Raw genomic sequence first — 13649 nt, 5'->3', positions numbered from 1 at the left:
ATATAGGTTTTTGTGTATGATTTCATGACTTTGTGAGCCATGGTTGAAGAAATGTATCAAGAGCTTAAGAAAGAAAAAGATGAAGACACAAAACCTAAAGATGAAGAGGGAAATCCATCATAATCTAGAAAAGAAGATAAAAGTGATCAAAAAGACCCTATCGCTTCTCTCTTGACTCCATCTGAAAGTTCGAAACCTTTGTTGAAGCTCGATGTTAAGTTCAAGTTACCCATGTACAATGGAGAAGTTTATTGTGAGAAGCTTGACAACTGGGTTAGGAAGATGGAGGTTTACTGTAGTGTGCAATGGATCACTGAAGATGAAGTCAAAATTAGGCTAGCATCACTTTGTTTAGAAGACATAGCATTGGTTTGGTGACAGAGTAATTTACAGGAAGGTACTCAACATATCGGTAATATTTTTCCATCATGGTCTGATTTTATTACTAGACTTAGAAATAAATTATTTCCATTGGGATATAAGGAAAAATATTTAATAGAATGCCAAGGAATAAAAGTTAGGAAAGGTCATTCAGTGCAGGAATATACAAATGAGTTTCGTAAGAAGGCATTGATTCTAGATACTCCTTTGTATACTCAAGAAACTCTAATGAAATACAAGGGAGGATTACCTGAGTATTTTCATAATATTGTATTTATGTTTAGTTTTACTAACCTAGATGAAGTGGAAGTACAAGAAACTTACATTGAAGCAGGTAAGTTAGGAGTTGGAGTATCATCAGAATCGATAGCCAGAAAGGAGAGCAAGGGACAAGGAAAAGTGAAGAAAGAAAATCTACACTAAGATGGAGGTTAAAAATCTATCTTGTAAACATTGCAAGAAAGAGGACCATGACGAAGACCATTTTTGGTAATTACATCTTGAAAGGAAAGCGAAGTGGATAAAAAAGGGGAAGTAAAAGGTCCTTACAATAGTGAAACGGATGGACTTAGGGTCGAATTTAGGTGAGGTGCATATCACATCATTGATTATGACTGATAAATCTGATGAAGGTAATGATTCTAATAGTTTCAAATAAAAGTTATTTCATTTCAGGGTTGTTATGAAACATAAACAGATTAACAAATTACTAGAAAGTTGTGGTGCATGTAAATTCTAAGTGAGAACACAAATAATTCCTCTAGCCCGAGAGAGCGGGTCTAGCCACAAACAAACAATCTATGGAAGATCTCCTTAATCCAGAATCAAATAAGAGGGCCTACCTCTTAGTACACTATTCTGCTTGGTGATGATATTTCTTCCTTGATCTAGCTATCTTCCATTTCTTTCCTTCAAACAGCTGAAATAGGTAAACAACAACAAATAACAAACTTGATAACATACAAATTGCATTCAACCTACTTAATAGGTAAAGAAACATTAAGCCATAAATATGTGAGATGACATTTCACAGACTTTTGCTAACATCTTGTGGATAACCTCAACAATGGTAGTCTCAACACTCTTCTCTTTAGTCTTCACACCAAACCAAACTCACAATTCTCCATTAAACACAAACTAGAAAGCTACAAACTATGGGTAGCTTGCTAACTACTCCAAATTCAAAACTTCAGCCAGAACTTAATTAGGACTAAAAGCTAGCTTTTGCTTGGGAAAAAGAGAGGTTTATATAGCTTAGAAGGAGGGGAGATGGTTCCTCTTCTCATGGGAGAAGAACTTATCTCTTGGATTGGTTCCATCCTAATAGGGGAAAGGATCCCAAACTGACCTCCTTGAATCCATCTGGCCTAACCATTTACCAGACTTTCATTACGAAGCTTCTAGAGCTAGAAGCTTCGGCTCCATATTTAAAAAAAATTCCAAAAGAGGATCAACATGACTGGGAAAGGGCTTAGTCGATCCGATCAGTGCTAGGGACAGTTGTAATCCTTGCATATCAGTGCGAGGAGCACACAGGTCATTAACGATGGTCTTGTAAACTGGGATAAACAGAATATTTTTGGGAAATGATGTGAAACAGAGTTGTGCCGCTCATGAAGAGGTACATAATGGGAATTTCTTCATGATAAGAAATCATGTCGGGTACACTGTAGAGGTCCTCCAGGATCATAGACAAGGAGTACAAGGACAGTGACAAAATGCTATGTAACAGATGCCCCCTAAAGCATGAGAGTCGAGCTAGAGTGAGGGATCAAATGCTTTACAAGTGGAAGTGGGCAACTAGAGTCCATCATCGGAAAACATGCAAGCAATCATAGATACATATACATCACTGAGAACTCTGAATAATAATACATAAATCATGGTATGGACACATCCATCTAGAGAGTGATCATGTAAATGGATCCAAGGTATGGCCGCGGCCATCCAGTAGAAAGGATAATAATGAAACGAAGGTATTGTTGCAATGATCCAATACTGAGAAGGATCACATATAACAACTCATGGTATGGTCGCAACCATCCATCTGAAAGAGACGTGTATATTGACATGACCATGTCACATCGCCTTGCAACCTGGACTTGTGTAATCTTAGCCTAGGGTCTTGCACTCTAAACGACTCGATCAAAGTACAAATCCTAACATGTGAATGAATGTGTTGAACTCAAACATGCTAGGAAGTCGCTTGATTGTTGGTCAATGATGTGAACCATTAACAAGTGCGAGAGAAGCCACCAATAATGAGAATGGCTCTCAAGGTACTGGCAACATAGTTCACAGAATGTGAATAAAGGAATTGATGTCGAACACCCATGAAATCACCTAATCGAAAGCCAATGATTTGATCTTGTCGTTGAGTGTGAAGAACTTGCCATTAAGGCATGAAAGCTCTAAGGTACTGGAAGGGAGTCTCTGGGCTAGCTTCCTGGATAATGAGTTGACGTCGATAAGAAGCGATTGTGTTGAAGGAGAGCCATGATGTGTCACACATCATTGAAATGAGACAAAAGGATGTAAATGTTTTCTGATGATACAGAGAATTAGGAGTAAGTGTAACTGTAGAGGGACTAACTCTTGAACATATCGGTGTTACGATTCTGGAGTTTTGCAACTTTTGGATGCATAGGATCAGTGGTCATGATGACCTCGTAGAGAACAAATGGAAGGCAAAAATGAGCAACCCAACCCAGGAGGGTTAAATAAAAAGGAGGATATCCCAACCTAACACGAAGCAGAAAGTGTCATGTTCAAGAGCGAGTTGCCGACACAACTAATAAAATTTCCAAATTTCCCCCACCATAATGAGCCCTAGGAAGGAGAAGCTCACATTCGTCATGGCGAAGAATCATATGTCATATAATGTCTTAATGAATCCAAAAAAGGGGTAACTCAGTATCTTTTTTCATGTTTTAGAGTGTTTGAAAAAGACATGAGAAAGAAAACTCCACATGGTCCCTTTTTGTACATTTGTGTCTCTCGAGCCCGAAAAGGTAGAAAATGATACATGAGAGAAGCGCTTGAGAATTTCAGTCAAGGATTACCTTTTTCGTAAATAGCTCATACCACCACAAAAAAAGGGTAAACATATACTGGGTGAACGACATTTCGCAGCCTTTAACAAGTTCCAAACGACAAGAGCTCGACAATCTTTTCATTTTTTAAGAGTCGGAAAAGAGCTTGAAAGCAGACCCCACATTTTTCTTCTCTTTAATAAGTCAAAAAGGGAAAAATACTTGGCAATATTTTCATCTTTTACGAGTCAGAAAAGAGCTTAAAGGTGACTCGTCCTGGAGGAACAAGTGGTATAAAGGGTAGCAACAGGTTCCAGTTAATGGAGGAATTGCTCGAAACACTAAAAGGTCAAGAGGATAGCTAGAAAGACCACTGATTGTTGTGGTTCCTCAGGAATGGACAAACAACCATGTGAAATCATATGATGGGCCAAAGAGATGGTAGCGATGGAATGAAACAAACAAGGCTCATGTAGCAGAAATTAGCTGATAAAAATTGAAATCACAAGATGTAAATTGGGCATCGGTTCGTTTTTACACAAGCTTGAACCATGGAGAATTCTGCTTGATTCAATTTTATGTTTACGCAAACTTTAAATGAAAAATAATTCTTTTTATAATTTTGCATGCCCCCATCATAATGAGTCATTCGAGGTACATGACCCCCAAGCTTCATTTTAGTCAACTAGGTGGATGGAATGAAGGTTCACTTTCGAGATCTTGGAAAGACTTGACTGGGATTTTATGGGATCTGAAGCAAAGGCTCAATTTGGAAAAGGGAAGTGCTGCATTTTTTAATGAGAATGACACAGTAAAAGAACTATCCTTGAGACACTTGTTTCATTTTTTAGCGAGCTTGACACAAGACAAAGAACTATGCTCACAGCCTTTTTTTATTTTTTAACAAGGTTGACACAAGACCAAGAACTATCCTCATGACCCTTGTTTCATTTTTTAATGAGCTTGACACAAGACAAGGAACTATGCTCACACATATGTTCATGAACAATATGAGAACATGGCTCCTAAGAGGTCTTCACTAGGTGGAAGAACCACGCTATGGGAGTAATACATGTCATTTGGTACCATACACAGATCGAGTTCCAATGCCCCCAATACATAAAGTATTATACCATCTGTGTGATCATTAGCATATGTGGAGACAAAACGAGTAGCCACATAATTGACCTATGGCAGGGAAGGTACTGCTTGCAAACAAAATCCAATAGGGGATGAAGGCCGGATAGGAGGCACCTGGTGACAATTGAATGATAATTGATCAATGGTCACTATTCTCCCTTTGTGTGGAAAACAAACCACAAAGAAAAGTGAAGAAAAAAGAGCTCCCATGACATAAACATAGTCGCGTCCAAGGAGAAGATTGAAGTCTAAGGGACGTTGGACTACCATCAGATCTATAGAGATGTTCTTTCCTCCCAAAGTAATAAGGAATTTTGGAATGATCCCTAAGGGTTGATCGATTCCTCCATTGAAGGCCAACATATTCTGGGTGACAGGCACAAGCTGTGGGGAACCCAAAGCTTTCCAAGTAGTAGACAACATGATGCTAATAGATGCGCCTTCATCTAATATAGTTCCATGTACTACCATATTATAGGCTCGTACTATAATATGGAAAGGCACATAAGATGGGAGGAAAAAAGCAGTGAATTGACTCTAATCAAAAGAGATGACAAAACTACTTGGTGGGGGTATCATATGATATCACCCATGCTTCGCAGGAATAGGAGAAGGACTCTCCTAAATAACCGGGATGGGAGGGTCACTCTTCGATTCATGAGAATCTGAGGATACAAGAAGAACATAAGGAGTATGATCACCACTCTCTTTCGGAGTAGAGTGAGGAACTGGTGGTGGAACCAAGTCGACACTCTTTCCGACCAATGGTTGGTCGAGAACAGACTGGAGAGAGACATGCTCAGGAGAGAAGGATGGGTAAGAGATGAATCCAATTCAATCTCTTTACCAACTAGGAGAGGGTTAGAAGAAATCCTCTTATAACCAACAGGAAGTTGGGACTGAGGAGTTGTAAGGTTTTCCAAATTTTTGGAAGCTTTATCCATAAGAGGACAAAGGTGAAGAAGATGTTGTCCTTCACATAACCTAAAGGGGACCCTAATCTTTCCCTTCTTCTTACCATCATTAGTTGAAGGTATAGCATCGACATGATCTCCAGAGGTCAACGAGGATGGTCTATTGAAGTCATGAGACAATACCTCTAAGACTTGGGAGATGTGAGGACATTCTCGAAGGAGATGGTCACCATTACACAGCTTGCAAGGGAATCTATCCTTCCATGGAGGACCAAAAGGTTTTTCGACAGGTAGTGTGTTTAGATTGATAGCTACATGATTGGCCACTCATTTATTTTACTTCTTCTTCCTAACCTCCTGGCTACTATATTTGAAACTTTCACTAGTCAAAGTAGAAGAGGAAGGTGAAAAATAGGGGAAGAAGGAGAGAGATCAACTTTAGAATCAACGTGATGTGATTCAAATGAAGGAGACGTTTGCACAGGAGTCGGGACACTCGAGACCACCAAGGCCGAAAATAACCAGACAATTAAACCAATGGTTAACCCAAGGATGGACAATGTTGCCATATAAGGAGCACTACCATTTCCAAAAGAAGGACAAGGATGAGGATTCCCATTCGAGGGGAACCCTTGACTAGTAAACTCTGGGAATGTTGCAAATGGAATCGACTTTTAAAGAAACACCAAGGAAGAGAACTTTAACCAGGAATATTTCATGGGTAGTTAATTTTAAGACACTAAAACAAAACTTTGCCTTTTCATATTTCAAGATTTGAGAAAAGGATGAAAGGTGACTCTAGTCACTTTTGGAATTAACGAGCTCAAAAGGACAAGTGCTCGATGATATTTTCAAACTTAAAGAGTCAGTAAAGATAAAAAATGACTACTTAGGGTTACTCTAGGCATAAGGATTCCCAAGTAACCGTGAACTACAGAATACCTCTAGCGAACTGAGATGTACGAGCAGACAATCTCCTCGAATGTTGTGTTTAGCATATCATTTTTTGAAGGCGACAGACTCAGCTTCCTACGGATAAAGGATTGTAGACCTAGTGGGGTCTCCCTTTATATACAAGATGGTATGGGGAGCAAAATTCTATACTAGCGTTGTCTAGTGCTCAAGTGAATGACAACTGCTAGGTTTTAAGACACCGAACATGTCTCTAGCTTAGACCTCTAAATGTAAGTGTTAAGTTTCAATGCTTTCTTAGGTTAATTCGATAAATTATAATGGTTTATCTCAGATTAGGTTTCAATTACATGTCCCTACCACTGTCATCTGACAAAACTCCTACATGCATCTAAATGAGACAAAACTATTTCAATTCGATGAATTATTTACACTAGAGAGAGTAGAAAACACAATCAAATGCAAACAATCAAGCAACTGAAAAAAAAAATTATTTTTTTCACTAGTTTACTTTTTTGAAAATAAACTAATGAAAAAATATTTCCAATTCATATTTTCCTAATAAGTTCACTTCAAGAAGTCATTTCACAAGTAAATATAATTCCTTTTTCTTTCCAAATGCAACACACTGATGCAACAAAATAGAATTATTTACTTTTCATGAAATGAAAAAATGAATCTTCCATAAAACACTTCAATGGAAAGGCTTTCAAGACAATCAATCCTTAAGGAAATGAAAAGACACAAAAGAGATTTTCTTTCAAACCAATGACACAATGACTCTACCAAAAACAAGACAAGCAATGTGATCTATGTTGGAAAAGAGATGCTTAAGAAAATAAAACCATTCAAACTTGTGTGATGGAGATCAAAGAAACGAGAGGACTACAAACGAAATGCAAGGAGTAAATTCACCAATCACTTGACTCACTGAGTTCACAATTAGCTGAAAGGATGACAACTTAGATGCCCTAGGGCCACCAACCATCCAAAGACTCGAGAAATCAAGTAAAAAGAAGGAAAACCAACAAGCACATAAACCAAAGCAAATGAAGTTTCCATTGAGGGAGAAAATTGTCTAAACAAGCTTAGAGGCAGAGATCAAGAGAGAAAGACACACCTGGTCGAAGTCTAGGGAAAACCATAATATTTACCTATAGACTTCCAAACTGACAGCAAGCACTAGAAGGGGGTTGACGCGACTATTTCTGACCAATTCGCGCTAATCAGCACGGTTGTTAAGAAAATAAACATGCTGACCGAGGATGCAAGGAAAAAATAATTTTTTTCTAAGGATGAGACCAGACTTGATACTATAAATTTGAAATCCAAAGCAGTAAACTAGATAAACCAGGCAGGACTAAAGGGAAATGGTGATACTCGAAAAGTTCACACAAAACCATGAAATTACAAACAATCAAACAGAAGGATTGCTTCGCTAGCGAAGTCGCCAATTTTTGGTGCAGGTAAATTCTATGTGAAGACACAAACAACTCCTCTAGCTTGAGAGAGCGGGTCTAACCACAAACAAGAAATCTATGGAAGATCTGCTTAAGCTAGAATCAAATAAGAGGGCCTACCTCTTAGTACGCTATTCTGCTTGGTGATGATCTTGCTTCCTTGCTCCAGCTATCTTCTATTTCTTTCCTTTTTACACATGAAACAAGTAAACAAAAGAAAACAACAAACATGATAACATACAAATTGCATTCAACCTACTTAACAGGTCAAGAAACATTAAGACATAAGTAAGTGAGATTACATTTCATGTAGGAAATCAATCGATAGTTGCATCTATATTAGCTCAAGAAGAGATTACAATTGATGTCTTTACATTTTTGTTCTCCTCCGACATATCCGGGTTCCCACGCACTTCTGCTAGCATGTCATAGATAGACTCAACAATGGTAGTCTCAAGGCTCTTCCCTTTAGTCTTCACACCAATCCAAACTCACAATTCTACCTTAAACACAAACTAAAAAGCTACGAACTATGGGTATCTTTCTGACTACTCCAAACAAAATAATTTAGACAGAACTTAATTAGGACTAAAAGCTAGCTTGTGCTTGGGAGAAAGAGAGGTTTACATAGCTTAGATGGATGAGAGATGGTTCCTCTTATCATGGGAGAAGGCCTTGTCTCTTCGATTAGTTCGATCCTAATAGGGGAAAGGAACCAAAACTGACCTCCTCAACTCCATCTGGCCTAACCATTCACCAGACTTCTGTTATGAAGCTTCTAGAGCTGGAAGCTTTGGCTCCATATTTAAAAAAATTCCAAAAGACGATCAGTGCCACTGGGAAAGGGGTCAGTCGATCTGATCGGGGCTAGGGACAGTTGTAATCCTTGCATATCGGTGCAAGGAGGACACAAGTCATTAGTGTCGGTCTTGTAAACTGGGATAAACAAAATATTTTTGGGAAATGATGCAAAAGGGAATTGTTCTTCCCATGAAGAGGTACACAATGGGAGTTTCTTCATGATAGGAAAGCATGTCGAGTACACTGTAGAGGTCATCCAGATCGTAGACGAGGAGTACAGGGACAATGCCAAAATGTTGTGTAACAATAGTGGATCTCAAGTTAACCTAATTTGAGAAAGAGTGGTTAAGTAAAAGGGATTGAAAACCATAAATCATCATAAACCTTATACTTTAATTTGGATGAGAAAAAATAATGAATTATGAGTTACTAAGCAATGTATGTTCCCATTTGCAATAACTTCTTAATTCAGGGTAAGGTGATGTTGTTGGGTTGTGTTATATTCTTTCCACGACTAGCCCACGTAGTGAACTCGGGGGTTAGAGGGGGGGCAAAGCCCCCCCTTTGTTGCACCGATTGTGTAGCAGGGGGTTCATACGAGGGCAGCAACCCCCCCATCTCAAAGGTTTTACGGGGGTGGGTAGCCCCCCTTTACGGGGTCCAGGGCAGCGCCCCAACAAATTTTTTTTGGACACTATATTACGTTGGGTGGACCTATCTATGGTTTTTGGTACATGGTTTTGGACGCGATGACTTTCGGTCCATGGTTTTGGAGGCTTCGGCATGTATAAATATGTATTGTAACATTGAAAGTAACATAATGAAAAATCAAGCTGGTAGTCCTGGTTTTGGGATGCAGGGGAAAATCTATGTCTATATGTGTTTTATGTGTTATGCTCTCGCATTGTTTATTTTATGTTCTTAGAATTCGTATGCAAGTAATTTTTTTACAGGGTTAAAACCTACATTTGGTATCAGAGTTGTTTTGGCTTCAAGAGGATGCTTTTGTTGGGGTTTTGCCAGGACTTGTGGTAGACCTTGTTCAGTGGGAGATCTATGGGTTCGATTCTAGTGGTGAAAGAAGATGGTGAACAGTGGAAATATAGAGATCGAGAAATTTAATGGTCAGAGTTTTGAGTTATGGAAACTCAAGATGGAGCATTTGCTGGTGGATAAAGATCAGTGGATCATGGTAGATCCAGGTACTAAACCAACATGAGTGTCTAATTAAGAATGGAAGAAGTTGGATTGGAAAGCAAAGATCATAATACGATTGTGTGTCTCAAATTCAGTATTGCTGAATGTATTAGGGGAATCTATAGTGAAGGCTTTGTGGGACAAGTTAGGGACTTTGTACCAATCTAAGTATTTGGTGAATAAATTGTTCCTACGCAAAATGCTATATAACCTGATGAGGAAAGATGGAGACTCAGTGACAGAGCATCTCAATGCATTTAATACTGTGGTAATCAGTTATTATCTGTTGATATTAAAATTTCAGATGAAGATTAGTGCATCAGTTTGTTGTGTTCTCTACTAGATTCGTGGGATAGTCTGGTTATTGCAATAGGTAGCAATGTAACTTCCTTGCAGTTTGATGAAATAGTCTCATCCTTGGTGACGAAGGAGATGAGAGAGAAAAATATGGACAGCCAGAATGGTGATGCCTTGTCTATATGAGGATGGTCCCAGAACAGAAACAAAATAAGTCATTGAGTGGGAGATCAAAATCTTGAGGGAGATCTAAATCTCCAGGAAAACCTATAAAGGTGGTGTGCTAGAAATGCGGAAAGGAATGGCACTACAAAAGGGATTGTAATTCTAGAGCTCCTGACAAAGGAAAGGGATCTGATCATGCTTCTTCTGCAGAGGTAAAAACCACCTCAGATGATGGTGGGGATGTGTACTTGGCTTCTTCAAGTACACATGTAAATCATGAGGCATGGTTGATTGACTCAGGTGCATCCTTTCACTTCACTGCCCATAGAGAGTGGTTATGTGATTATGATAAATACGATGCTGGTGATGTCTTCTTAGGGGATGATAAGAAGGCTAGAATTGTTGGTCATGGAAAAGTAAAGTTGAAGTTGCAAGGTGGAAGGGTTAGAACACTTTCGGGTGTTCTGCATATTCCTGCATTTGCCATAAATCTAATTTCTGTAAGAAAGATGGATGATGTAGGTGAAAAAACAGTGTTTGAGAAGGATATCTACAAGATGGTTTGGGGAGCACTGGTATTATTGCGGGGAGTTCAAACTAGAACTCTGTACAAGCTGCAAGGTAGCACTGTTGTTGATGGGTGCAACAGTTCTATTATTCTTGAAAGTGGAGCAGAAAATCTAGGGTCTTTGGAGAGAAGACCATGCTCTGGCATTAAAGGCTCGAACACATTGGAGAGAAGGGCCTTCGAAAACTTCATGGTAAAGGTATGGTAGCAGGTATGAGTAATAGCTTTCTGGATTTTGATTTTTGTGAAAATTGTGTATATGGGAAGCAAAATTGGGTGATATTCCCCTCTGGTGGTAAGAGGGCGAAATAGATATTAGAGCTTATGCACAGTGATGTGTATGGACCTGTGAAGGTTCCATCACTGGGTAAGTCTATGTACTATGTATCATTTATAGATGACTTCTCAAGGAATACACGGATATATTTCCTTAAGAAGAAATCTGAAGTCTTTAACATTTTTAAAGAATTTAAGGCTCTGGTGGAAAGCCAGATAGAGAAGAAGTTAAAGGTGTTGAGGATAGATAATAGTGGAGAGTTTGCAGTAAAGAATTTGAAGAATTATTTAAGAGGCATGGTATAGCACTGGAGAAGACTACTCCATATACACCTCAGAAAAATCAAGTTGCAGAAATAATGAACAAGACGTTGATGGAAAGGGCAAGAAGCATGCTCTGTGGTGTCGGGTTAGGGGAGGAATTCTGGGCAATGGCAGTGGAGACAGTATGTTACCTAGTCAACATATCACCTTCATCAACGTTGGAGGATAAGACTCCACAAGAGGTATGGACTAGTAATAAATCCTCTCTTTCACATCTGAGGGTATTTGGATGTGATGCATATGTACATGTTCCAAAGGAGAAACGAACCAAGTTGGATAGTAAATCTGAATAGCGCATCTTTAATGGGTATAAGGATGGTTTAAAGGGTTATAAGCTTTGGAACCCAGCAACAAGGAAGGTTGTGTACAAGCGAGATGTGGTGTTTAGAGAGGTGAAAGATGTTATTAAACATGGAGTCCAACCAAAGGAACCTAAGAAGGTAGAGTTTGAGCTAAAGTAGGAAGAATCAAACTCTACAGCAGAGGAGGAATCAAAAGATAAAGAGCCACAAACTCTGGGTGTAAGAAGATCAGTTCGAGAAAGAAGGTAGCCAAAAAGGTATAGTCCTTCTACTTTGTATTCAAATTTTTCTCTATCTATTACTGATGATGATCCCAAAACTATGAAAGAAGTAGTAGATTCAAATGATGGAAAACTCTAGAAAGAGGCCATGGTTGATGAAATGGCATCTTCGCACAAAAATGAGGCTTGGGATCTAGTGGAGTTGCCGGCTGGAAGGAAACCATTGGCAGCAAATCGGTGTTCAAGAAGAAGACAAATGCAGAAGGAAAGGTGGAGAAATACAAAGCTCGGTTGGTAGAAAAAGGTTATTCCCAAGTGCCGGGAATTGATTTTGGTGATATTTTTTCCCCTGTTGCCAAGGTAACTTCTATTAGATTACTTTTATCTGTTGCTGCTGCTTTTGATTTTGAGGTAGAACAAATGGATATGAAGACAACATTTCTTCACGGGGATCTGGAAGAGGAGATCTAGATGAAGCAACCTGAAGGCTTTACTATGAAGGGTAACAAAGAACTAGTATGGAAGTTGAAGAAGTCTATGTATGGGTTAAAACCGTCACCAAGGATTTCGTATCAGAAATTTGATACATTTATACGGGGACTTGGATTCACTCGAAGCAAAGCAAATCACTGTGAGTATTTGAAATTAATTGGTGACCGTGTTATTTATCTGGTCTTGTATGTGGATGATATATTGTTGGTTGGAAATGACAAAGAAATTATGAAGGATTTGAAAACCTATTTGTCCTCCAAATTAAACATGAAAGATTTTGGTGCTGCAAACTATATTTTGGGCATGGAAATTAAAAGAGATCGAACAAAGAGGAAGCTCTGGTTAAACAAAAGGAAGTATGTCGAGACAATATTGCAGATGTTTAATATGCAGGATAGTAAACCAGTGAAGGTTCCTATTCCTGTAGGTGTAGCGTTATCTACTAAGTAGTGTCTGAAGACACAAGAAGAGAAAGAGGACATGTCCTGTGGTCCATATGGAAGTGTAGTCGATAGCCTGATGTATGCGATGGTTTGTAATAGACCAGACATTGTACATGCAGTGGGAGTATTGAGCAGGTTTACATCAAAACTAGGGAAGGAGCACTAGACAATAGTGAAGCAGAATTTCAGGTATTTGTGTGGCACTAGTGATTATGGTTTGTGCTACCAAGGAAGACTAGGATTGAACAGAGTGTTGGATATTCGTGGCTTTTTTGATGTAGACTGGGTCAGAGATCTAGATCAGAGAAGATCTACAAGTGGGTATGTTTTTAACCTATTTGGAGGTGCAGTCAGTTGGATGAGTAGGAAACAATCTGTAGTGGCAATATAAACTACATAGGTAGAATACACGGCAGCCACTCATGGAAGCAAGGAAGCAATTTGGTTGCAGAGATTGTGCTCAAGTATGGGGTTAGTACAATGAGCTATAAGGATATACTGTGACAGCCAAAGTGAAATTTTCTTGGAAAAGAACCCTGCTTATCATTCAAATTCAAAGCACATTGATGTTCAGTATCACTTTGTGAGGGATATGATAGAAGACAAAAAAGTGTTGCTGGTAAAGGTGGACACTTTGAAGAATACTGTAGATGTTGACAAAATATGTGAGCTCTGAGAAGTTCTCTTGTTGTAGAGAAACAATGGGTGTTTTAGAGCTGGATAA

The sequence above is a fragment of the Pinus tabuliformis genome, chromosome 4_1, assembly GCF_031772625.1.
Source record: "Pinus tabuliformis cultivar Carrire ecotype Pingquan chromosome 4_1, CPIR1, whole genome shotgun sequence".
Taxonomy (NCBI): domain Eukaryota; kingdom Viridiplantae; phylum Streptophyta; class Pinopsida; order Pinales; family Pinaceae; genus Pinus; species Pinus tabuliformis.
The sequence above is the reverse complement of the archived record's forward strand: the minus strand, read 5'-3'. Positions refer to the sequence as shown.